General features: G+C 41.7%; 1 protein-coding gene and 1 long non-coding RNA gene across 19 annotated transcripts in view; one reads left to right on the forward strand and one right to left on the reverse strand.

The window, feature by feature from the left end:
- LOC127508489 (uncharacterized) overlaps positions 1–27,920 on the reverse strand; it is a 155,165-nt gene that overhangs the window by 74,615 nt on the left and 52,630 nt on the right. For 2 of the 18 annotated variants that reach the window (XM_051886503.1, XM_051886502.1), the window contains exon 1: positions 9,896–10,307. The exons of 12 other annotated variants lie outside the window; for them this stretch is intronic. The gene's annotated coding sequence lies outside the window, so the exon portion shown is untranslated. Of the gene's footprint in view, positions 1–9,895; positions 10,313–27,920 lie in introns of those variants that run through there. 4 more of the 18 variants (XM_051886489.1, XM_051886493.1, XM_051886497.1 and 1 more) reach the window with 4 other exon arrangements.
- LOC127508516 (uncharacterized) overlaps positions 1–27,920 on the forward strand; it is a 96,411-nt gene that overhangs the window by 28,755 nt on the left and 39,736 nt on the right. The gene's annotated exons all lie outside the window — the stretch shown is intronic.

Here is a 27,920-nt window from a genome sequence, read left to right on the forward strand (position 1 = left end):
ATTCAAACCAAAATAGCTGACTTCCTGTTGGTCGGAGCTAATGAATGTAAATTAGAAAATTGTCCGGCTTGATGAGAACAATATGTGTACCGAGTTTGGTGACTGTACGAAAAAATAACCCCTCCACTTTTGTCAAAAGGTGGCGCTACTGAGCCCCTCCACCACGCCCATTTCTATGGCTTTGTCCATGTCTACTGGTTGACAATATTGATGTGTGTGTCGAGTTCCATGCAATTTGAAGCATGTTAAGAGCCTCAAAAACACTCAAGAATGTTATTAAAGTTTGACGTGTTGCCATAGCAACAATATTTCAAATATCAAAAATCATGTCACAGGTCTACATCTGCTGTGTATTGACATTACACTGATGAAGTTTGAAGCAAATCAGGTAAAAATAACAGAGTGAACTCAATGCATTTTGAAAGTGATACACTTGCTGCCAGTTGGTGGCGCTATAACTTTGACTCACAATAGTCACATCCATGTGATCAGACTCCTATAACGAACACACAGCTGAAGTTTCATAAAAATCAATCAATACAGACATTATAACACATTTCCTGTTTCCCTTTTTTCGCCATAAATTCGTTGCCTTGCCACGGCCAAACCGTTCAAGATATCAAAAATCCGCTTTTTTTTTTTTGGATCAATTTTTTATTGATTATTGTATAGATAGGGTCACATACAGTTGTCAATAGTTTTGACATTGACAAACTCATAATAACTGACTTCCTGTTGGGGTGGCGTATAACTTAAAGCATGAAAGTTGTTAGGCCTGATGAGGTCTATATGAGTACAGAGTTTCATACAAATACATGCAAGCATGTTTGATGCACAAGACCAAGTTTTTGGACACCATTCAAGGGGGCGCTGTCGAGCCCCCCTGCCACGCCATTGCATTGGCTTGGGCCCTAATAATCCTTAGGGGATCAAAAGCGCCATTATTGGCTTGGGCCCTAATAATAATAAAAATAATAATAATAATCCTTAGAAGATCAAGAGGGCCCTGCACCATTCTTGGCTTGGGCCCTAATAATAATATTAATAATCCTTAGGGGATCAAGAGGGCCCTGCGCCATTAGTGGCTTGGGCCCTAAAAACAATCCTTAGGGGATCAAGAGGGCCCTGTGCCATTGTTGGCTTGGGCCCTAAATATAAATTCTGTTATCTTAAGAAGTTATTTTTTTTATATTATGTATATTATTCTTTCCACCTCTGCTCTCCTTGTAATAAACCTGGCATTTTATACTAAATATTGTTGGCTCTGAGACAAATTGCATGTTGTGTTCCTAGATCCTTCCATGCTGATGGCCTGCTGCAGAGCTGAGCAACCTCCTGTCAAAGGCTATGAACTAGGTAAGCAAAACCTCAATCATTCAGTACACTACTATTGAAAAGTATGGGGATCTGTAAGATTTTTACATGTTTTTGAAAGAAATCTCACATTTTAAAATCATTAACCCCAGGTTGTTTCAGTGAGATTGACCTTGAAAGGCCTGTAGGCTAAATAATCAGCTAAATGAGGTAACATAGGTGACAAGTATAATGTTATAATGCTTGTAGTTATAATCATTCATTTAACTATTATGATAACAGGATATCATAGTCATTAATCTATTTTATTGTATTTCTCTATGTCTGTTTGCCAGTGAGTCAGACGCCATATGTTCCACTCAAAGGTATTTATTTATTTGTTTGTATACATGTATATATTTTTTACTTAAATACTTTTTACTTATAAATGCTGACTGTGGTTCAGGGGGTCGACGACTTTAAGCATGTAAGTTATTTTCGACAGAAATCTGGGCAGCTTACTCATTGCTCATACTCTTTGTCTCTAATATGTTTTAATTATATCCCCAATGCAATATCAGGGGGTAAAGATATCATTAGAGTTCTTAAAGTTATGGCTATACTATGCTCTTATTACCAGATGAGATGTAATCTCTAGCATTTGGTGCTGTGATTCTTTAGGACAAGGCCTTGATGCCATTCACACTCAACACATGAAGATGGTGAGTTTCACAATAGCTGCCACAGTCACAAATCAAGAGACTGACACAACAGGCTTTCATCCTTATGAACTCATCATATATAGGGAGGGTACCAAAACCTGGTATTAAATGGGCCCTGGGGCTAAATTATGAAACACCGCAGTATCGATAAGCTTGGACATTTATTCTTGCTTAGGGCTGGGTGACATGACGATATATATATTGTCACCACAAAATAATATCGTTAGAGACTTTGCTATATCGTATATATATCGCAGTTTGTAAAAATATTACACTACTGACACTTCAGAGTGATGAAATGCATGAATGAGAATATAAAGAGCGGGACGTGCTTGATGTTAAAAAGAGTTAAAACGCGTTAAAAAAAAGTGTAAAAAGTGCAATATATCCTGAAAAGGAACTCGGTGCAGTACACTGACTGGCACACTGCCAAAGTGCGCGCACAGAGATTGCCTCTCTCAGAAAGCAATTGCGAATTAGGGACATGCTCGATGTTAAAGTGCTATTAAGCACAATAAGTAGGGGTAGGGAGTAAACTGGTAGATACAATTAACCGGTAAAAATGTGTCAATCTGTAGAGATTTTGGACCATTGTCTCTTTAGTGGTTATGCTCATGTGAGGTTGCTATGCTGCGCGGTCACGAAAGCTTATCATTTGAATGAGATTAAAGCACAGTAGCTATGGGAGTGACGGTAAAGTGACAGATCAGGTCCGAGGACTGGTCAGGCTCGATTCAGCTGTTCCTTGCCGGTTCGCTGCTTCAGGGCGCCGAGTCAAGTGCTCAAAAAAACACCAGAGGCCAGTCTCGAGAGACTGGTTCCCTTAGTAAATTTTCTGGCAGAATGGAAACTTCTCCCAAATATTTCAAAATGGGTGCTGCTCACAATAGAAAAGGGTTACAAAATTCAGTTCGGGTCTCGTCCGAACCAGTTCAACGGGGTCCTCTTACTATCACCCCGCACATTTACGAAGTGCGTGGATGCAGCTCTGGCTCCATTAAGACTCCAGGGCATCCGCGTACTGAACTATATCGACGACTGGTTGATTATAGCTCAAACCGAACATCTGGCAGCTCAACATCGAGATGTTGTTCTGTCCCATATGAAGAGGCTAGGGCTGAGGCTCAATGCCAAGAAAAGTTTGCTTGTTCCGGCTCAAATTACCAACTACTTGGGGGTAGTTTGAGACTCCACCACGATGCAGGCACGTCTGTCTCCTGCTCGTGTGAGTTCCATTCTCGATGCCGTGAATGGGTTGAAGCTAGGCCAGTCACTCACTGTAAAACATGGCAGCTGCGTCCAACGTGATACCTTTGGCCTGCTGCACATGAGACCCTTAAAGTGGTGGCTCAGGACCAAGGGGTTTTCTCCTCTCACTGAGAGCAGCTTATATCCCAGGGTATCAAAATGTGGGAGCAGACGCCCTGTTGAGGCAGGGGCCGAGGCCCGGGGAATGGAGACTCCACCCCGAGGTGGTGGAGCTCATCTGGAAAAACTTCGGTCGAGCGGAAGTCGACTTGTTTGCTTCAAGGGAATTGACCCAGTGTCCACTGTGGTTCTCTCTGTCACATCCAGCACCATTGGGTCTGGATGCCATGGTACAGACGTGGCTGAGGCGGTGTCTGTATGCATTTCCCCTGTTCGCTCTGCTCCCGGGAGTTTTGGAGAAAGTGCGCCAGGAAGGGGTCAGTCTAATATTGGTAGCCCCATTCTGGCCAACCCGAATATGGTTTTCAGACCTAGTGTCTCTCTTGGACGGCTCCCCGATGGAGCTTCCCCTCAGGCAGGACCTTCTGTCTCAAGCGGCCGGCATGATACTTCATCCTCACCCAGAACTATGGAGACCGTGGGCCTGGCCTCTGAGGGGGCCAGGCTCATAGATTCTGGTCTCCCAACTGAGGTTGTGGAGATCATACTCCACTCCAGAGCTCCCTCCACGAGGAAGCTGTATGCATATAAATGGAAATTATTTTCTACTTGGTGTAGACAACGTAATGTGGACCCTGTCCACTCCTCTATTAGCCTAGTGTTACAATTTCTCCAAGACAAGTTCTTGGACCGTTTATCCTCTTCAACTTTGAAGGTTTATGTTGCGGCCATTTCGGCCTATCATCTCCTCTGGGGGATTCCTCGGTAGGTCGAGACCCCCTTGTTATATGCTTCCTTCGTGGTACTTCGCGGTTGAAGCCTGTTGTTCGTACAAGAACTACTAGAAGGGTTAGCTGAGGCTTCCTTTGAACCACTAGAAGAGGTTTCTGAGAAATTCCTCACTCTAAAAACAGTATTTCTACTGGCTATCTCATTTCTCAAGAGAATAGGAGATCTTCAAGCACTTTCGGTTGCTCCTTCATGTTTAGAATTTGCACCTGGTATGGTAAAGGCTTTTCTTCACACTAGACCTGGCTATGTGCCAAAGGTCCCCACCAATGTCCCAGGGCCTATTGTACTTCAGGCTTTCTGTCCTCCTCCTTTTTTAAATTCGGATCAGGAGCAAGTAGGTGGTTGAGGCCATCTCACTTGCTTATGAAGAGGCCGGACAGCCATCTCCTTTAGCTGTCCCCACCCATTCTACCAGGGGTATGGCGGCCTCAAAGGCTCTGATGTCGGGAGTTTCCATCCACAACATATGTGATGCGGCTGGGTGGTCCTCCGAGCATACATTTATTAGGTTTTATAATCTTGATGTCGGCTCCACTCCGGGGTCAGCTGTGCTGTCTCAATGATAACAGACAGGTACTTGGCACTACGGCGTAGTTGGGACAGCGTTCCCATTGCGTATTGACGCAGCATCGACAGTTCCCATGAAAGGGAACGTCTCAGGTTACGTATGTAACCCTGGTTCCCTGAATAGGGAACGAGACGCTGCGTCTTGCTTCAGCCATAATCAGAAACTAGCGTTCTTTGTTCTGGGTATGCTTTATAGTTTCCTGGTCCATGATGTCACCTGTTTCTGATGTCTCGTCACATTATTGGTTAGATTTCGCAAGTGCTTCACGACGCAATCGCACAGAGGCGTTCCCATTGCATATCGACGCAGCGTCTCGTTCCCTATTCAGGGAACCAGGGTTACATACGTAACCTGAGACGTTTTATTTTTACTGCATAGTGAATTACTAGGTGGCTGCCTGTGTCAAATTTGATGCTGTCTCCAGCTATTAACAAAACTCAGGCAGGCAGTCACATGCTCCGATACGCCTTTTCCACCAACGCCTTTGTGCATTCTCAAACTGTTCCACGATCCTCCACTGCACAAAAGGCAGCTCCAGGTCAGAAATATTGGTACCCTCCCTCGCCAATCATCGCATTCACAACCACCAGAGTCAACACAAGTCAAGGTCCCTAGTCCACAGCGTCAACCATCTTTGTAGGAAGATGATTACTGCATTTCTTGATTTATCTTTAAAACGGACAGTTTTCTTATGGAATGCCATGCCTCTCTAGACGGACTGAGGTTTATCGGTCTTACAAAATACTGTCAGGTGATGTTCTCAAAATAATAATAAAAAAAATTAATAAAATACTTAAGAATTTGCTTGTAAAATGTTTTTTTTTTTTTTTATCTAGTTGAAGGTGTAATACACATGAATGTGGGTACATAATACAGATTTTACTTCTGCATCATTTTGAGCTAGAAAATCCTTGATTTAACACTCTGGAGTCTGAGGTATCGCCGGCGATACCACCTCGGTTTTTTTCTTACCAGTGTGAAAGAGACTCAAAATACTCAGTCAAAGTTGCACATACTATTAAGAGTTATACACCATTTTAATCTGTTGAATATCTTCTTTTATTTGTGTATACTCAGAGTAAAAAACAAAATGTTGTGCTTTTTGTAAAATAAAGAAAACTAACATGATGAGTGATCTCTCATCTCCCTCTGAAAGAAGTCCAATCTGATAGTTCTCAGAAAATGAACTGTAACTTAGTGAATACTAATCACAAAAAAATTAGACTTATGTCTAAAGAAAAGTTGAAATGTCAGGTTTTAAATTGTGTAAGTCAAATCGAAAACAAAAATTCTCTGTTTATGTAATCTGTATGAAAATAGAGCCATGTCAGACGCCCATGATTCAGCTCATTATCCGCTAACGCGGCCACGCCCACGTTGCGAGCGCTATTCAGATGCAAATTCTGAGGCAATACATGTATACATCGTCTCAATCGTGTATTTATAGTCTTGAAAAGTGTTAATCTGCATGTTATAGCGATCTCTGGAAGCCTCTGTTAGTTCCTGGAATGTCACATGATAAGCCTCTTCTTTTACTGAGATAAATGTGGGCTAAAGGTGCACAGAGCACCCTCCGGCTGCAAGTATGAATTGAAAACACAGTATCCAGCGCTCAAAGTGATGACAATAAATATTGAATAAATATTACTTCTCTTTATAAAAAAATTGACAAACATATAAGAATCCATCAATATTTCTCCAAATGTGCATGCTTTTAAGCATATTAAGAAATTACGGTCAATATAAGATTTTAAGCGTCAAAATGTGAAGCTTGAGTCTTAGATCTTTTTAATGATGTATAGTTTGTCAACTGCACATTAACATTTAGGCTATATAACAAATATATTAGCCTACATGAAATGCCATAGAGGTTGGAATGTTCAGACGCTTTGCATCACAGAAATACATTATATTTTAAAGTATATTAAAATAGAAAACCATTATTTGGTTAGAGACTTAAGACTTCTTTTAAAAAAATGTGTCCAATCTTTTGACTGGTACTGTAATTTAACATAGGCCTATACAAAATTTTCTTCACATGATGTGCAATAATACGTGCATGCATGAGATAATTTTTTTTTTTTTGTCAAGAGTGAGCATTAAGCCTCTTATCAGCATGATCACAGAGGGTTTTTTCACAGCCTACCTGAATGAAAGAGCTCATTATGCGTCTCATTATGCGAATCTTTTGTCTTCTCAGGTGTGAATCACAGCATTATTCATGATGATTCATGCCTCCACGCATACTGTGTTTCTTGACAAAAAATGTCTTAGAAAATTTAAATCTCTCTATTGTTTTATATGAACGAGTAGGCAGGATTTTTTGAAGCAAAAACTCTAGTCTACGAAGTCGTGTGAACACAGATTTAATATATTTTTTTGGCCTTATTTCAGTGACTTAAGTTTTTTGTTTTTCTTCAATAACCACGCATAAACGTTATTCCTTCAAAAACACAAACATGTACATACATGTCCCTCACATATTATTGTAGCCTAGTTTGTGCTGAATACAGTGTAATGACACTTTTGTTATTAATATGTTTATGAACAACTGAAAAAAGCACAAATGTCAGGGCATGTCAAAACTTCTCCAGGGGCCCAAAAATCCTCAGATCCTCAGGTTAAGGTTTGTGCTGTAATTGTACAGAAAACTGTATTTTAATATTGTATTCTACAGGTTTTTAATATTACCTCTAAACATTGCAAAGTTGAGGTGTTTTTTTTATGTTTTCTACAGTATTTTTAGTAATTTTTGTGCATGTACAGTAATTATTTAGTATTGTCATGTTCGTACAAATGCAAACTAGATTGTAATTTAATGTAAAATAGTGTATTCATCCATGTTGAAGGTAAGAGGGTGTTTATCAACGTTGATTCAATTTGCAAAATCAACACCTAATTCAACATTAATTCAACCATAAGACGGTGAAACCACGTCGCGATATCAACTGTGAAACAACGTTGCAATTTCAACGGTGATACAGCGTCACAATATTAACGTTGATCCAATTTGCAAAATCAAAAGGTAATCCAACGTTGATTCAACCATGGTACCTGACGTTGATTTAACATGTTTTTAATCGCATTCAATGCGGACTGAAAACTTACATTCAAAACGTATTAAAAAAGTAAATAGTTTTTTTAAGTGGCACAAGAAACACAGTTAACATCCTTCTGGGTTTTCAGAAGATGCTAGACAGACAGAACTCACTTCCCTTACTACAAGCAAAACGAAACCAAAAACACATTGAAATGTGTTTGTCTCAATTTGTTTTACATCATTCACAAAAGGTTCTGGAAAGAGAATAGTCTGACTCTTGGTTAATGGTTTTAAGTTCATGAGATGCGATTACTGACATAGACATAAAATGTTACAAAACATGAAAGCATGTACACATAAAAAATAGAAAGATTTGTTTCTATCAAAATGCACAATTAAGCTATTTTAAGCTATTTTGTACTGGATTTACCTGCAACAAACTTCGACTGCACTGCACAGGAAACAACGGACCTCATGCAGTGTAGGTGTCAACGAATAGAGAGTGGTACAGGCATGACGTATTTTTATAGGCCAAACCCCAGAAACGAGATAGCATCAGCACATCCTGTATAAGCTATTCGTCCTAAAATCAATGTTTTGTTTGTTTGTTTGTTTGTTTTTTTTGTTAAATGTTTGCAATAAGCAATTTACTAGTTTATAATAATAAGCTAATAGAAAAATCCTACAAGGTTTTTTTCTATTTAACAAGATGGATGGTGCTAAGTCATATGTTCAAACAAACAACCTTATTTTACTCCATTATTACAACAATGATCATTTCGAGGTAAATCTAGTCAGTATTTTAGGTTTTTAAAATATTATTATGCAATAAAAAAAAAATTAATTCATCATAATGACGTTATTTAGCTATGACAGAGCTATGCTAAGGACTGAAACTGAAAACATGAATTATCAAGCCATTTTCTGTGGCAAAAGCTGATAATTTTTTGTATTTATTTTATAGCAAAATCTGCAGAATGATTATGAATATTGTAATAGGCTACTGTATGTGTTAAACTGAACTAAGAATTTAAACCTGCAATTCTAGAATCAACTAGAATTTAAACCTGGTTCTTCTTCTTGTTAGTGAAGCATGAAAGAACTAAACTGCTAAATAACAGATTGGAGATTAAAATATCAGATTTGCCTAATTTTAAATAAATGTAACACCTCCTTCAGGTCACCAGGACACTGCGGCTGAATGGACACCCAAGTGAGTTAAACAAGAGGAAACGTGGACCAGTACCTCTAGGTTCATAAGGAGCAGTAGTGAGAGATTGAAAGAACAGACAGCCAACAAGTTCAAATTATATTGAAAAATTTATATCAAGGTAAATGATAAATGAAATGAATTAAAAAAATTCTCTTTCAGGTAAAAGCAGAAACAATGAAAAAGAATGATGATCAACAAAATAACAATAAAATTACTGATTGACAATAAATGCAAGAAAAATAAATAAACTGGGCTCTGGGTTTGTTTTCTTATTAGAATGATCTGTTATTTACCCTTCTTTAATCTCTTTTTCTTTTAGGACTTATTCCTTTTAAATCTTTTTAAAATCAAGGTTGTAGTATATTATTTTTAGTTTAGTATTTTTAGTATTAGTATAGTTTAGTATATTTAGGATTGCTAATTTAATTTTCTTTTTACCTATTCATCTTTTAGTGTTCTAATTATTTATTTAAACCGTTTTAGATTTTAGGTTCCTTAACTGAAACCTACACTGGTCTATTTCAATTTTTTAAATACTCTGCAGCTTTAAATTTGAATGTGATCTTCAAATCGACAATTCAGCAAAAAATAAATAAATAAAACTTACATTTCAAATATTTCACCCAATAAACCTTATCTTCAAATTAAAACAATACAGGTATTGAATAATAAAACAAATAATAATTAAAAAAACACAATTCAACTGTTAATGTGTAAACAGTTCAAACACCAATAAATTCAGTGATGTATTTTCAAATACCAGTCTCTGAATTCAAAAGGAAACCCAATCGTCCATACCCGAATGAGACGTTAGATGCAATAATCCAGGGCTTCTTCTGTCGTATTTAACAGAATAGCACATACAAGAAGAATAGAGAGTTCGACGTCTGTTCACTCACAATTTTTTTCCTCCGTCCGGGGAAAACTAGCAGTGAATCCACTGAAATCGTTCGACGATTTCATTGTAATCAAGATTCGCTGGGAGGCTCGCCATGTTCCATGCGGTGATAAGCTCAGTCTGCGTCATCGCCGTGTTTACGTTAAACGTTTTGTCTGGTTTCCGTTTACAATTACTAATATTTTCAGTCAGAATGATCTCCTCTCTCTCTCTTTGCGCGCTGGTGACGTCATCCCCTTGCTTCACGTTGTCTCTCTCCTGATAGGTCGGCAGTGAACTCCACCTTACATTCTCTTAAAGGTAACGTAACATTCAACCAAATACTTTGTAAATACACAAAGTTTGTAAATACACAAAGTTTCATCATGCTAGTATATGTGGAAGTATTTACACCATGTGAGTTACAACTAACATAGTCTCAGCCTCAGACATCACACCCACAGACCGTTGGCTGAACGTCTGATGCATACGGGACACTTTTTTTTTATTATTAAACAGTAATGTACAAATAACATGGCATTATCAACACATCTTTGCATTACAATTCACAGAACAGATGCATGAGAGAATACAATACAACAGATAAAAGTAAAATAATAATAGTTTAAAACGGCTAGGTTTTTTTTTTTTTTTTTTTTTGTAAATCATATTCTTCTGTATTGGAAGAAAGATTTATTGCAGTTTTCTTTTTCATCACTTTGAGGGCTTTTGTATAAAAAATAAACACATTATGAAATGCATGCATAAAACATTGGTTTCACCACTTTGATTTGTGAATATAACATTTTCCCAGTATAAGTGTGTTGTTAACCAGGAAGTCATCTTTGTTATTGTTCATCAGCAGTCCATAGATAATTGGGCATAATAGGGCAATTGGCAAAGAGCACTGTAGGTTGGTACAAATATATCTCCATGACATCTACTTGTTACATGTACTGTGTCCTGTGACTTAGTTTTTCCCCAGTCTGTCTGATTAGTTCATTTAATCCACCTGTGTCTCGTTAATTATCCCATCACCTTGTTTAGCTCCCTTTGTTAGTCACATGTGTATATATACCCTGTGTTCTCCTTCACTCCTTGTCCGTTCTCGTTTATGTCTACACTTGTGTATGCTGTCTTTGCCCTGTTTGGAATCTCTTGTGTTTTCATTAAAGTATTGTTGTTATCGTCATCTCCGTCTCCGTCGTACTTGGTACTACAGCATCTGTAACACTACTCAAGAACAGATATTGTTAGATTCAATTGTGTCAGGTGAGTTAAACATTACATAGCTCAGCTGAAAAGTCGGGATAATGATGATTCACGTCTGACCTCTTTTGCCACCTATGCAGCAGAAGTGAAGGTATATGAATATGTTCTGGGACTGTTCTCGAATCAAGTTGTTCTGGTCCTCAGTGCAGGATGACATATTGACTGATCTTCTAAAGATAGATCCAAAAGGACCTACAGATTTTTCTTTTGTTGGATGATTCTTTACTATCCCTGTCTATCAAATGAGGATTCTGTCTGCTGCCCTTACTGCTGCCAAAATGGTTATCCTGAAACTCTGGTTAGAGCTGTCAAGAGAAATGGAGTGTTCTCTTCTAAACAATTTGATAAAGATTTTAAAAGATAATAAAAAGCAGAAAATTATTGAACTATCTATGGAGGTTTCATAAATGAGGCATGCAAAAACACATGCTATGGGCTCGAGAGTGTATACCACATCCTGTAAAAATGACAAATGTTGCATTAAGTGTGTAAATTACCATGGGTTTTGGGGGATAGAAACATTGTTGTGTGTAACTGACAAAAATGAAGACAGGTAGGAAATGTCTAGCAAGGTAGAAATCTGATAAGCAATACACACATTTTTATTATACATTTTTAAGTCATTGATGGAAATAGGAAATGCATTGATGCAAGTAAAAAAAAAAAAAAAAGGTGATAGACAAGTAACATAGCAATTGACGCATGCGGGAAATATGTTAACGCAAGAAGAAACCACAAGTGTGTAAATGAAAAGATAAAGTGCATCAAAAGAGAATATAAATACAGGGGCCTTTATAGCTCTCTGAGTAGCAAGCGGAAGCCGGTGCCAGACCACAACCCTCAGAAGATTAAAGAAGACACTTGATTTTCTTAAGAAAGAACACATACTGATTAGAGAAGAGGGTAAGCTTTAAAATGTAATTATTTATCTGGCCCATGGAACTTCCAGCTTATTGCCTTTGCAAGAAATAATAAAATGAGAATGAGGACTGCCCTCAAACTCTGATAGTATTGTCTCAGTCTGTTTATTGTTGTAGAATGAGAATCCATTTGGGGTATCAGAAGTTGACTGTCTGAAAAAGATAGATTTTTATAAAGATATCCTGACGGACTTTACAAAATCAGTCAAGGTTGCCAACCAGTCGCAACAGAGTGGGCCATGGGAGTGCATTAGCAGGCATAGCTGTCCTCTGAGGGCGAAGAGCCAGCTGTGGTGGACTGAACGGAAGGCTAACCCACCCCACCCAGGTAGGCTTGGTTGATATCTGAACCGTAGGCCTAGGAGGTACAGTAGTGATCAGAAGTAGACCCTGAGATAATATAATCTAAGAAGAAAATATTATATGCCTACCTGACTCCTCCTGAACCTATAAAGGTAAACCTTTTACAGGAGTTGAGTAATATGAATAGAGGAAGTGGCTCATGACCAAGATAGTGTTACGTGGTCGCAGCAGAAACCACCCAGGTGGTGACGCGGCACAGAGCCATCTATCCTATTTGCTGGACATTGCCCTTTTGGAGTGTACCACAGCTCATGGCCCCACCAGAAGGACAATACAATTTTGGTTGGACCTTATTGAGACCTTATCAGACCTTTTGAAATCTTGAGATGTATTGGTTATACCTCTAAATATACATGTAAAAAAGCCCATGTTCAGTTTGTGTTCTTTTCTTATAAGGGCTGTACAGCTGTTATGTTGGTCATTGATTTGAATTGAGAGGGCGTGGCTTGTTTGGCGGTCGCGCGAGAGCGGATTAGTTTCAATGCGTGATCAGCAGAGTGAAAGCATAGGTCCTGCAGTCTTCTCTGAAAAGCAGCAAAATTATGCAAATGAAGATCTTTTCTGTAGCGACTTCACTTTGTGAACTGCAGGGAGAATATTTGTGATCTCGATTGGCAGTGGATGATGCTTAATTGTCTCAGACTTCTCGTTGAAGTTTCCTTCATGACGATTCTGGAATGTGCGTCATTGAAGACCGTGAGTTTCATTTTGAGTGTTCATTATATTATTATTATGCCATTTATTCACTGTTTAACTTGATATACCGCTGCTAGATTATAATTTATGTAAATGAGTGTGTTTCCTTGATTATGTGAAGTATAGTATTTTTATGATGGCGAGAATGATCGGCAATTATACAACTACAATGACGCAGCAATTTCTGTTGTGCTGTTAATGTCATCGCACATTTACGCAGTTTTCTGTTACTGATTAAGTTTATTTGCTTATTATAGAACCACATTTAGAGTCATATACAGCAACGGGATAAATCAATAAAGCACATCATAGACTTTGCAATCTTCATCGCCGACGATACATCGTGCATCAGGGCACCTGAGACTGCAGCTTAACGACCAGCTTCACATCGCTATCCTGACATCTGAGCGCCTTAAAGAACTGCAGAGACCAACACGGACTGTTGCACTCATTGTTTTCACTACATATTTGTGAAACCAGCCTCCATCTGTATCCTTGAAATCCAAATCTGTTAAATAATTCAGTTTATTATTTTGCGTAGGCCTACGCTCTTTATATGTATGTTTTATTTGCTATTTTGTGATCTATTTTGATGGTGAATATGTACACAGTGTATTTGATTATTGATATTCAACATCTTAAAGAGTAAATTAGTACAATTTAGTACCACTGCCTCCTCTTTCTTTCTCTCGTGGCCATTGGACATCAGATGTGGTAATCGACTCTCTGAGACGGTTGGCACCGTAGTAGTAATTGGTGCAATACAGTTCCTTTCAAACATTAAATGGTCCTTCGAGCCGGATGTTATAACCGTCTCAGCAATGATGTCCAGACCCAGAGAGAAAATGGTAGAAGATGAGGTAGTCAGGCCACGCAGAATTACTCGACAACCGTTGTATCTTCAGGACTATGAGGTTAGTTATCCTCAGAGACAACTTACATTTGCAGATGAGCAGGTTAATGCTGTAATAAATGCTGATGTTCTCTCTTGTATTCGTGAAATGAGAGAGGAGAGCAAGCAGCTGCGGAAAGACATGCAACGCATTTCAGATATAATCGCTAGTTCTCCTGTATTAGCTCAGCCACAGGTTTCATCACCTTCGCAGTGTTCTCTTAGTGCAGAGGATGGGGTTTCTTCTACACCAGTAGCTACTAGCATGTTGGTCTCACGGCAGGAAGATCAAAATCCTAATCAATCTGACCATGTTCCATTGGTGCCCCCTAGGGATGAGTCCCTGCACGCACGTTGTGATAGCCATCAAGATCTTATTGAAGATCTTACTAATCATCTAAAGAGAGTAGGCAGGCTGAGTGGTAGCCATTTAAATTCAGGCCAGTCAACACCTCAGTATACCAAACCTCCTAATAGTGAGAATGACTCACCGCAACATGTTCCTGGTCATAGTGCTAATGTCCAGGGTTTGCAGCATCGTCAGTCTGATTCTCCTTATCGCCAGTCAGAGTATGCCATGTCATTGCAACCCAGTCCTCCATTCTACCCACCTCGAGATTTCAGTCTTTCTCCTGCAGATGCACATACTTCTTATTCACATTCAGAGTATCGGCCCATTAGAAATCTTCGTGATCCATGCTTTGGAGACAGACTGCAGCCTTCACAGAGAACTGCCTTATCTGATCATTCCAATCCTTATCTTCAACGGGATCGGAGAACGGACCACTATCGTGGCAATGAACGGCTGTATCCCTCTGATCGCTCATACCCATTTTTGGATCAAGATCTTAACCGTCCTTGGCACCCACTGCCAGTGCAATATCGTGGGCCTACACCCACAATCCCAGATTTCATTCATGATGATCCACGAGAGTTCGCCAGACTTAAGCTCGCTTTAGACAATGTTCTGCCTGATGATGCTTCTGAATCTTTTAAGTTTCAGATACTCATGGATCATTTGAAATTGGAAGATGCTTTACTTGTTGCAGATTCTTACAGTCACAGCCGTTGTCCTTTCAGTGACACTATGCAAGCTCTTACCGACATGTATGGACAACCACATCAGCTGGCATTGCAGCGGATCACCAGCTTAATGAACGGGCCTAATGTCAAAAGTGGTGATGTCAAAGCTTTCAAGGGATTTGCTCTTCGTGTTCGGGCCTTAGTCGGAATGTTGAATCAGTTGGGTAGCCTAGGCTGGACTGAGTTGAAGTGTGGTTCTCATGTATCTCGCCTCTTAGCTAAGTTACCTTATGACCTAAGAGCCAACTTTAAGAGATTTGTTAACCCCCTTCATACTCCCATTCCTACTTTACTTGATTTGGCAGATTGGCTTGAATATGAGGTTCGCGTGCAAGTGGAGGGAACCCAGTACGGTACATACCCTGATCATGAGAAGCATAGTTTCCGCAAAGAGAAGAAGCCTGGATTCATGCCACGAAAGCTGACCACTGTTCTGCATGGGGGAGAACAGAAGCAAGTGCCAACTGAGAATCCTAAGACGGGGACAGCGTCCTCTGAAAAGATACAGGAGAAGCCCAAAAGGTATTGTCCATTCTGTGATACCACTCAGCATTACATGAATCAGTGCTCAAACTTTAAGCTCTTGAACAAGGAGCAAGTCGAGAATTGGATCAAGATGGGCAATAGATGCTGGAGATGTGGCCGAAGTCATCAGACCTCAAAGTGTACTTTGAAAGCAAAGTGTAAGAAATGTGATAGGAGACATCTTGAGGTTCTTCATGATGTTAATGCCAATTCTGAGTCTAGCAGGAGAGGCAACATCAGAGAGTCAGAAGGGAGTGCATGCCCCATAAGTTCCACTTCCCAGACCTTGTATCTTGACCGCCCCACAAGCGGAAAGCAAGTGTTACTTAAACTGAGTCGGGTTGTGATTCAGAATGGTGACAAGTCGCTAGAGACTTTTGCGGTACTGGATGACGGATCCGAGCGAACGATTCTGCTGCATGAGGCCGCTCAACGTTTAGGCCTTCAAGGTACCGTTGAAGACCTAGCACTTCGTACTGTGAGGCATGAGGTTCACACCATCCGTGGAAGTTCGGTGTCCTTCTCTATAGCTCCAGCCTCACAACCTGACAAATCATTCCCCATTCATAGAGCCTTTACGGCTAAAGAGCTGGGTCTTGTCCAACATACTTATCCCATCACTGATTTGCAGCGCAAGTACCGCTATCTTAGAGATCTGCCCTTGCATGATATCAATCAAGCCCAACCATTAGTGCTTATTGGATCAGACTATCCACATTTGATCACGCCTGTGGAGCCAGTGAGATTGGGGCCTAAAGGAGGACCAGCAGCTGTGCATACAAGGCTTGGGTGGACGTTGCAAGGTCCATCCAGGTTCCTTTCTCCTCGTCTTCAGCCGCAGGAGTGTCTCTTTGTTTCTTGTGTGACACCAGATTCTGAACTCTTTAACCAGGTTGAAAGGCTGTGGAAACTGGACGTTCTGCCTTACCGGTCTGACAAGATAGTCACACGCTCACGACAAGATGCAGAAGCCCTCCGCATTCTGGAAGAGAAGACCATCAGAATTAATGTGGATGGAGTAAATCGATACGCTACCCCATTACTCTGGAAAGAGTCACTTCCCCCATTGAATGCACCGAAGGAAGCTGTAATGGCTCTCCTATGTAGTACAGAGAGACGACTATCCAGAGAGCCACAAATGGCCACTAATTACAATGCTGAAATTCAGAAGTTGCTGCAGGCAGGCTATGTCACCCCACTATCATCTGAGGAGTGTGGATTGAGTCCTCATTCATGGTACATACCACACCATATGGTCCATCATAATGGTAAGGACCGTATTGTATTCAATTGCTCCTTCGAGTTCCAAGGCCAGTCTCTAAATGAGTACCTCTTACCTGGGCCTACTCTTGGGGCAAGCTTGTTGGGAGTTCTCCTCCGCTTCAGGGAGCACCCTGTAGCTGTCTGTAGCGACGTGAGAGGAATGTTTCATCAAGTCCGTCTCCTTGATGAAGACAAGCCTTTCCTCAGATTTCTGTGGCGTAATGGCAATACTGCTGAGCCTTCAACAGTCTATCAATGGGAAGTATTGCCCTTTGGAACCACCTGTAGTCCCTGTTGCGCTACATTTGTCCTTCAGTCCCATGTCGGGAACTACCTTCAACCCACAGACGATGTGCGTCAATCTGTTGAACGCAGTTTCTACGTAGACAACTGTCTAAAAAGTGTCCCAGATGAAGCACAGGCTGAGAAACTAGTAAACAGACTACAGCACCATCTAATGGAGGGCGGATTCGAGTTGCGACAATGGGCCAGTAATGTTCCTACGGTCATTCGCCACTTTCCTTCTGAGCTGAAATCCCAGAGCAGTGAAATCTGGCTTAGTCAAGGAACAGCTAATCCTCAGGAACGTACCCTTGGACTGATCTGGCATTGCAAATCTGACACTTGGGCATACAAACCATATCAGAAGGAGGAAGGTGAAACCACCATGCGCAAGATCTACCGCACACTTGCAAAGCAATATGATCCCCTTGGGTATTTGATCCCTTTCACTACAAGGGCTAAGATCATTGTGCAGCTGCTCTGGGACAAGAAACGTGGCTGGGATGATCCTTGCCTCCCTGCTGATTTACTTGCCGCTTGGCAGCAGTGGGAGAGTGAGCTCCCTCAGTTGTCCCAGATCTCTCAGCCAAGATGCTACAGCTCCAGCATCCAGCATGCAATCAAGAGTCGCAGCGTTCATGTATTCTGCGATGCATCTGAGAGAGCCTATGGCTCTGTAGCATACCTGAGTACTGAGGATGTTCAAGACAATATTCAGGTAGCTTTCTTGGCTGCAAGATCCAGAGTCGCTCCAAAAAAGCAGCTCTCCATCTCACGCTTAGAACTTTGTGCTGCACTGACAGGCGCGCAGCTGGGTGCTGTATTAAAGAAAGAGCTGACTTTAGACATCCACAACTTTGTGTTTTGGACTGATTCTACCACGGTCCTTGCATGGCTGCAATCTGATTCTTGCAGGTACAAAGTATTTGTGGGAGTCAGAGTCACTGAAATACAAGAGCTGTCTGACCCAAAATTCTGGCGCTATGTTGATTCATCTAATAATCCGGCCGATGACATCACACGAGGTTTGACACTGAAACAATTGGTTCAAGACACTCGCTGGAGGCAGGGTCCAGCCTTCTTGACAACCCAAGTGCAACTGGCCGAAGGCACCTGAATGTCAAACCCCTGACGATATTCAGGAGCTCAAGAAACCCGTATTCTGTGGGTTACTTCACGAGACTGCAACACCTGTCATTCCAGACATCAATCAATTTAGTAGCTATCAAGAGCTTCTAGAAGCCACAGTGCGGTCCCTGCATGGGGCGGCTAGCAGTAGAGAACCGGCAGACGCAGATGACTACCATGATGCAGAATTGACTCTTCTGCGACATTGCCAATTGCAAGACTTCCCTGAAGAGTTTGCCTTACTCAAGGAAGGAAAGACTCCCCCCACCAGCAGTCGACTCACAGGACTTGCACCTGAGCATGACAAAGATTTCAACCTGATCAGAGTGGGTGGCAGACTTAGAAGATGTGACAGCCTGGTCAAAGATGTTTTACATCCTGTGGTCTTATCTCCGACTCATCCGGTTGTGAAACTCCTTATTAAGCACTATGACACCCAGTTACGTCATCCAGGACCTGGAAGGGTGTATGCTGAGCTACGGCGAAAGTTCTGGATTTTACGGGGGAGAGAAGCAGTGAAGAAACATCAGCGCTACTGTCCTGAGTGCCAAAGGTGGAGAGGCCGACCAGAAATTCCAAGGATGTCAGACATTCCACCTTCTAGCCTTAGGTTATTCAAACCTCCCTTTTTCTCTACTGGGGTCGATTGTTTTGGTCCCTTCACAATAAAAGTGGGTCGCCGCACAGAGAAAAGGTGGGGTATTCTCTATAAGTGCCTCACCACTCGAGCGGTCCATCTTGATCTTCTGGACCATATGGATGCTGATTCATTCTTGTTGTCCCTTAGACGCTTTATCGCACGTAGAGGAAAGCCCTATGAGCTTCTGTCTGATCAAGGAACCAATTTCAGAGGAGGGAGTAGAGAAATGGAAGAGGCTTTCAATCAGATGCAACCCACCCTCCGAGATCAGCTGGCCAAAGAACAGATCAGGTTCCGCTTTAATCCTCCTAGTGCACCTCACTTCGGGGGGTCATGGGAAAGAGAGGTGAGGTCTGTGAAGACAGCCCTACGGACCACACTGGGCGCCCAGATTGTCACTGAGGAGGTTTTGAGGACGGTCTTAATAGAGATCGAAGGCATCTTAAATTCAAGACCTTTGGGTTATGTCTCTGGTGATGTGGCCGATCCAGATCCTGTAACTCCAAACTCATTGCTTATGGGGCGGCCTGACTCCTCACTACCTCAGATAGTTTATCCTGAATCTGATCTGCTTAGTCGAAAAAGGTGGAGACACAGTCAGATTCTCAGTGATCACTTCTGGAAGCATTACGTTCATGACTTTCTGCCCACATTACAGGCCCGTCAGAAATGGAACAGAGAGAGAGAGAACATTACAGTTGGAACTGTAGTCCTTATAGTTGATGAGCAGTTACCAAGAGCACTCTGGCGAGTGGGTACTGTTTCATCAATCCTTCCTAGCTCTGATGGTAGAGTCAGAACAGCTGTCGTTAAAGTGAAGGATCATACTTACACTCGACCAGTTGCTAGATTGATTAGATTACCCGCTTTACCGCAGGACACAGATGACACACAGAAGTAGATATACTACAGGCAAATTTGTCCACCAAATTTGGGGGCGGCTGTAAAAAAGCCCATGTTCAGTTTGTGTTCTTTTCTTATAAGGGCTGTACAGCTGTTATGTTGGTCATTGATTTGAATTGAGAGGGCGTGGCTTGTTTGGCGGTCGCGCGAGAGCGGATTAGTTTCAATGCGTGATCAGCAGAGTGAAAGCATAGGTCCTGCAGTCTTCTCTGAAAAGCAGCAAAATTATGCAAATGAAGATCTTTTCTGTAGCGACTTCACTTTGTGAACTGCAGGGAGAATATTTGTGATCTCGATTGGCAGTGGATGATGCTTAATTGTCTCAGACTTCTCGTTGAAGTTTCCTTCATGACGATTCTGGAATGTGCGTCATTGAAGACCGTGAGTTTCATTTTGAGTGTTCATTATATTATTATTATGCCATTTATTCACTGTTTAACTTGATATACCGCTGCTAGATTATAATTTATGTAAATGAGTGTGTTTCCTTGATTATGTGAAGTATAGTATTTTTATGATGGCGAGAATGATCGGCAATATGTACACAGTGTATTTGATTATTGATATTCAACATCTTAAAGAGTAAATTAGTACAATTTAGTACCACTGCCTCCTCTTTCTTTCTCTCGTGGCCATTGGACATCAGATGTGGTAATCGACTCTCTGAGACGGTTGGCACCGTAGTAGTAATTGGTGCAATACAGTTCCTTTCAAACAATACAGTATATGTATGTATTGGTTATACACTCTTTTTTTTTTTTTTTTTTCCTTTTTCTTATCTCTATATCTTATGAATGTGGGCGGATCTTGGGCTCTGATGTAAATAGTTTTAAATCTAAAATGTTTAAGAAATAAATAATCAAAAAAAAGGTAGAAAGGAAGAAAGGTAATATTCTTGTTATTGAAGAGGAGTGTTTTGAAGAGAATGCTGATCTTTCAACAAAAAAACAGGAAGTAGGCCGTACAAAGAAATCTGCTCACAGAAGTGGTTTTACCAGCACAACCATACTGAGAAATGAAGGTGGAGAGAAACGACATGATGAGCCGCAGAGACAAGAAATGACATCAGACATCAGATGCTGTACAAGTGGATCATGCCCTGATTATATCCCCCAGCACAGGTTCAAAAGGACTCTATAAGGCCTATTTACATTTGGTCACTTCATACATTTGGAGTTTGGAGTTTCAGAGATCAGAAAGCTATCCAGTTGTTTTAACTGTTCCATTTACACTTGGTCACATAAATGTGTGTGTCTCCACAAAATGAATACAAATCTGATGTTCATTCTTGCGCTAATGCAAACTCATTGGAGTTTGCATGACAAACACTGAACTTTTAGTTCCCTTTCGAAAGGGAACTTCAACTCTGCGTTGAACGCTATGGGGAACGTCACACTTGACCCAATGTCAGAAAGCCAACTATCCAACAACTCCAATCCCTATTGGCCGGCGACAGCCTATGACGTAATAAGGCGCGACCCGGAAGTATAAAAGGAGCGCCTGGAAAACAAACAGTATCTCTGCGTCTTTCGGGTCTGTTCTGTCTGATCGCGACTATATCGACTCCGGTAAGAGATTCTTTAATATGCCTTACAAACGTTCAAGAGAGTGTGTTCATCCATGTCCCAGGTTTTGACACTTGATATACACATTTCTGGGCGTTTTCTGTCTGGAGAGGAGCACGCATAGACAGTGCTTGAGGACGCCGTCTGTGTGTTTGTCTGTTGTTTACAGTGAGCGTCTCCTTATTAGAACGCTCCGTTCTCGTTCGGCACTCTTCCCGAAGGAAGAGGTGTCCGTATCTGTGCCTGATGATTCTGGCCCTGTTTGTGCTGAGGCAAAACGGCGGCTGCAATCATAGGGCTCGCAGGTGAGCTCGTTGGGAAGTTTGTGAGAGTTGTATTCTCTCTCAGCTTCCCTGGGGCTGACGAGGATGAGTTGTTGGATGACGATGACATCCGTATTTGACATCATCACGTCTGGCAGCACACGCTAATCTGGCTGCTGGGTATGTGGAGCTGCTGGTGTTTTTGGGACGCGCTTTTCGGCGGGCTGCAGCTGCCGTGGGAGAGCGTTAAGAAAGGGGCCGCTGCAGCTCCCATAAACTTTCCATTCCTTCCTCATCTCCGTGTTTGAGATCGGGAGGGCATGGAAAAACCCCTAGCCATTCAGATTTGTATCTGAGCCCAGACAGACGGGAGGAGGAAGAAGCGAGAGTGAGATGGGTGATCGGTTGTAAACACTGTTGTAAACACGATTTACATCTACCCTCTCCTCTTCTTCTTTCACCTCCTATATATATATATATATATATATAGTCCATATAGTGATAGTGATTATTTCTGTCAGCCCGCTTTTTCGGTTTGATAATGAGAGGATCTTTTAGGCTTAAAAAGATCCCTAGATTCCATCCTTTCATGTGAAAATAAGGAGTCTTCGGTCTTTGAGCTGCAGGAGGGTCTATATTTTATGTTTTCCTGTATAGTTTTTCTGAGCATGTAGTCAGAAAAAAAAAGTAAGGGGTTTTTGGGCAAACTGAAGTTGATAGGCTGGCTAGAACTATATATTGTGCAAGCCACAAAATGGCTGCCTCTTAGCCACCTGTTGTTTAGAGTAGCTTCTCATCTGCTGTTTTCTAGAGTAGTTTGAGTTAGCACTCGTCACTTCAGTTATTATGTATGTTTAGGTCTGTCTTAATCGGCCGCCTGACATTGTTTGCTTGTGAGCGTCGCTTTCTTTCTCTTATCCATGAAATTTGGAGGTGAAGCCTAGGCTTCACTAGGCTTGTGGCCCTGTAAGAAGGCCCATAGCTTAGCGGCCAGGCTAGAGCTAGATTAGGTGTGTTATAACCCCATATACTATCCCTTGTAAGGTGGTATAGTTCCTAGTTCTGACCTTCTCCCGAGGGAGTTGTTAGGCCGTATGCCCATTGTCCCCTTGTTTATGTAGGTGCAATTGGTGAGTTGACAGCTAAGGTTGTAGCTGTTTTTAGACTCCCTGGTGCTGTTTTTCTCAGGTGGTAGGCCCTTATCTTTGCATAGATAAGTTATCAGTGTATGCTAGGCCCCACTTTATATAACTTTTTATGCTATGAGAAATGTTTTTTCCTCTGAGCCACTTGATTTTCCATTCAAGTTTGAGTTGATGGAAGCGCTAGCTTTTTAGCCTCCGTCCTCTAGGGCTCAGTACAGATTTGCGAATCTGTTTGGAAAGAATGTTCATCCTATTAGGATAGCATGTATTTCAAAGCATTGTGTTTTGCTTTGAGTTCTAGCCTTTTGCCCTACATTTGTATGTGAGCTTACTTATGCTGCCACAGGTTAGCACCTGTTCTCATAATAGCAGGCCTTTTTGATATTAGCCTCTATTTAGAGAGATTGGTGACTATTTTAATATTCCCCAGTTAGGGTTTATTTGTGTCACTGAGTGCATCACCTGCTGGATTGCCTACTCAGGGTAGTCTCACAGTCTGGTTTCTATTAGCTCCCTTTAGTGATCTTGATAACAGCTATATTGCTTATAACTTAGAATGTAGGCTCTTATGTCTTTAGTCTCTTTCTAGTTAGCAGCTTGTGTTTTTCAAGTGCTGTTGTTAGGTGATCATGGTTTGCTCACATAGATTTTACATTCACGAGCTGGCGCCATGTGTCACTGAAATGGTAGGCCCTAATAGGCCTCCTTTTTAGTTTACATGTTGGCACAGTTTGTGTTTATATGTTTCAAATGGGCTGAACGCCACATGTTGCTGAACTTGAAGGCCCCATAAGGCCTCCTTTTTAGCTGACATGCTGGCAGGATGCTTGTGAATCCAGTACCACCATCGGCCCCGCCCCACCTCTGCTTTGAGTAGGCCTTAGGCAGGCCTCTTGTGCAGTATGGTGGCGGAATATGCATTTTCTTTTTTAGAAACGAAATCGCTGATTGCATGGCCTGATGGTTGGTATGATTATGGTCGCCACTAGCTGATGCCACGTGTTTGCTAGGGTAGGCCCTATGGGCCTCCCGTGCAGCATGTTGGAGTTCAGTTTTGTACTCCTTTCACTTTGAGAGTAAAAAGGTGCTTTTACCGAGTACTCTTCTGAGTGGCTGACCTCTCAGGGGTGAGTTTTTTTGTGGTAAAACCTTACTGAGGTTTGGTTTAACTATATCAGCCTCCTTGAGTCTGGGTTTCTACTCTGGTTGAGCTAAATAGCTACCTAGTATCTAGGTTGGTTCTATTTTTGCTCCTAGAACCCTAATGGTTAAACACTGCCACGAGCTGATGCCACGTGTCTGCTGAGGTCATAGGCCCGTCAAGGCCTTCCTTAGTGCGTGTTGGCGTACGTTGTACTCCTCTTGCTTGAAAGAGTAAAAAGGATCTTTTTCCAAGAACACTGCTCTTTGGATTGTGTTAGGTGGATTGTCATGTGGGCACTTTACAGTTTAACTACTGTTACTAAGTCATATGTCCTGCTCCCAGCAAGACAGGGGTTCAAGGTGGCCCTCACAGGCCACCATTGAATATCCTTCTAATATTGTGAAATGCTTTTAGTATGCGAGTCATGCTCCATATAAAGCTATAATCATGATGTATGCCCCTTTCTGGCCTCCATGATTATGTGCCCACAGTATGGTCTACCTGTTAGGATGAGCTTTGTACTTCCCTGCTAGGGTTGTCTGTGTAATAGTGCTTAGCTCCCTAAGCTGATCATGGGTTGTAGGCCTCCATGAGGCCTCCTCCTGAGGTTCAGCCCTAGGCTGGTTTGTGCTCCCCGTATCAGGGTTTCTAGCGCACAGCCTCCTCCTTCACAGGCCACCATTGAATGTCCTACTGTTGTGACAAAGTACTCTAGCTTATGTGAGTCTTACTCCACATAGAACTATTATCATGAGTAGGCCCTTTCTGGCCTCCATGGTTATGTGCCCACAGTATGGTCTACCTGTTAGGTCGAGCTTTGTACTTCCCTGCTAGGGTTGTCTGTGTAATAGTGCTTAGATCCCTAAGCTGATCATTGGTGAAGGCTTCTAAGAGGCCTCCCTTTGAGGATCAGCCCCAGGCTGGTTTGTGCTCCCCTGTATCAGGGTTCTCTAGCGCACAGCCTCCTCAGTGCAAATAATCAAGCGCCGAGTAGATCCTAGGATGAGCGGATTATATTCCCCTCAATACGAGGGTTTATAGCATTCAGCTGAGTTCTGCTCTCCAGGATGCCCGTCTCTACGTGGCCACTAGACTAATGCCGTATGTTTTGCAGGTATTAGGCCCTCTGGGCCACCTTTTTCAACATACTGGTGTATGTAATAGTGTACTCCTCTCGCTGAGAGAGTTTCAAGTGTTTTATTGAGTACATTTCTGGTTGGCCAGGGCCCCAGGTGATAATTTGACCTCCTTATGGTTCGGTTATTTGTTCTTCCTGGTGCTTGAAACACTGCCACGAGCTGACGCCACGTGTCTGCTGAGGTCATAGGCCCTTCTTTGGGGCCTTCCTTAGTGCGTGATGGCGTATGTTGTACTCCTCTTGCTTTAAAGAGTAAAAAGGGTTCCTTTTACCAAGTGCACTGCTTGTTGGATGTGTTAGGTGGACTGTTATGTGGGCACTTCACAGTCTTATTTTGCTGTATACTGAAGTCATGTTTCTTGCTTCCAGCAAGATAGGTGTTCAAGGTGGCCTTCGCAGGCCACCAGTGAATGTCCTGCTGTTGTGTCAATTACTCTAGCTTATGTGAGTCTTACTCCACCTAGAACTATGATGTAGGCCTTTTCTGGCCCTTTCTGGTTATGTGCCCACAGTATGGTCTACCTGTTAGGTCGAGTTTTGTACTTCCCTGCTAGGGTTGTCTGTGTAATAGTGCTTAGCTCCCTAAGCTGATAATTGGTGAAGGCTTCTACGAGGCCTCCCTTTGAGGATCAGCCCCAGGCTGGTTTGTGCTCCCTTGTATCAGGGTTCTCTAGCGGACAGCCTCCTCAGTGCAAATAATCAGGCGCTGAGTAGATCCTAGGATGAGCGGATTATACTCCCCTCAATAAGAGGGTTCATAGCACTCAGCTGAGTTCTTCTCTCCAGGATGCCCGTCTCTACGTGTGGGTTTGAGTTGCTTACTGCCCCTCTCGCAGTCGCTCTTACTTGCTCTCTTCTCTGAAGAATGCGTTATGGAGATTCTGTATTCAGACAGGGTTGGCCAAGACTAAGTTTCAGAAACGAGACAGAACCATGAAACTTATTTTGCATGTGCTCTGTAGAGATCCTTCTCTGCATGCCAAAGGACAAGCTTCTAAATCATACTTGGTAAAGTTTTTCTACAAAGACTCATTTTTGAGGTATAAAAGTATTTTTTTTCATCTACAGTATTTTCCTCATACTGTCTTAACCATTAATGTCTATGAATTTAAATCTGTCTTGTTTTGATGGCCATACTGTTGTCTAACATTTGATATCTTTGTCAAACATTAGCTTTGTTGTTTCTAGCTAGGTATCTTCTCACGGGGTGGTACAGACAGTCACCATCAAAATAGTGTCCAGCTTAGTAAGGACATCAAAATAGATTGATAGATTCCAATAATTTAAGAAAAGTGTTTTTGCCTCTCAATCTGGGGATCCATTTTACTGAGTAGGCCCTGTATACTCTCGGTTCACAACATGTCTAGGTTCTTACTTACTTACTTACGGAACCAACGCAGTGCCAGTTCCATTTTTTCCATAAGTAGAATAGGGAAGGCGTAGGACATACAGCGTAAGCTTTTTGAAGAATATACGTAAAGCGGAAGCACTTACAAAGGCGATCATTTGTTTATATAAAGCATAAGAAAATGACCGATCGTTTCGCTAGATAAGACCCTTAATCCTCGTCTGGTATCGTTTAAAGCCCTTTGAAGCTGCACTGAAACTGTAATTTTGACCTTCAACCGTTTAGAGGCCATTGAAGTCCACTATAAGGAGAAAATTCTGGAATGTTTTCATCAAAGACCTTAATTTCTTTTCTACTAAAGAAAGAAAGACATGAACATCTTGGATGACATGGGGGTGAGTAAATTATCAGGAAAATTTTATTTGAAAGTGAACTAAGCCTTTAAGTTCCGTATCAATTATAAAGTATTGCTACTGACCTATAAGGCCCTAAAAAGTTTAGCTCCTGTGTACTTAACCGATCTTCTATCGCCATTTAGATCCTAAACTCTGGAATAGCCTTCCTGATAATGTTTGGGGCTCAGACTCGCTCACCCAGTTTAAATCTAGATTAAAGACACATCTCTTTGGCCAAGCATTTACATAATGCATCTCCTTGTACTCCATCAGATCAATTGACATGACTATCTTTGGATAATGTTATTAACAGCAGCTACGCTAATTATTCTCCATTTGTTTTTGTTTTACCTCGGGATTCCCGTCCTGAGGTGATGAGAGTACATCAGCTTCAGTTTGGATACAGCCTCTTATGAAGACTTCAGATGATCACAACCCGTGAAGAGATGACCCTAATATCTGCGGACTTCGGATGATGCAAACTCTGGATCAACATGCATCATTCCAAATATTGCTATATATCCTAATCATTCACTCTAAAAAATGCTGAGTTAAATATGGACAAAACCAGGGATTGGGTTGTTTTCACCCAGCCATTTTTTTCAACCGATTTTGGATTTATTTTTTAGCCAGCAATATAGTAATTGTAATGATGGGTCGACAGAATGTGGATCCATTTGCAGCTAGTTTATTAAAAGTACTTACAGAGTAGACAGGGCAAAGGCAGAGGCATAAACAGTAACAGGCAATGGTCGAGGCAGGCGGCAGACAAACAGAATCAGGGTACAGGCAAGGATCAGGGCAGGCAGCAAAACAATCACAGTCCAGGAAACAGGCAAAGATCAGGGTCGGCAGCAAAGGGTCGCAGGGAATAAACAGTCCAATCGATAACAGGTAAACAGTCCACAGAAACGCTCAGAAATGATCACCAAGGCAAATCAAGACTTCGCGATGTGTGAGTGTGTGTGTGTGTCTTAAATAGTGTGAGTGTGATGCGGTGCAGGTGTGTGTGCAATCAGTCCCAGGAATGAGAACTGATCAGTATTCCGGTGATGGCTCCCTCCGGTGGTCCGGAGGAAGGG

This window comes from Ctenopharyngodon idella, chromosome 3, assembly GCF_019924925.1.
Source record: "Ctenopharyngodon idella isolate HZGC_01 chromosome 3, HZGC01, whole genome shotgun sequence".
In the NCBI taxonomy this organism is placed as follows: Eukaryota; Metazoa; Chordata; class Actinopteri; order Cypriniformes; family Xenocyprididae; genus Ctenopharyngodon; species Ctenopharyngodon idella.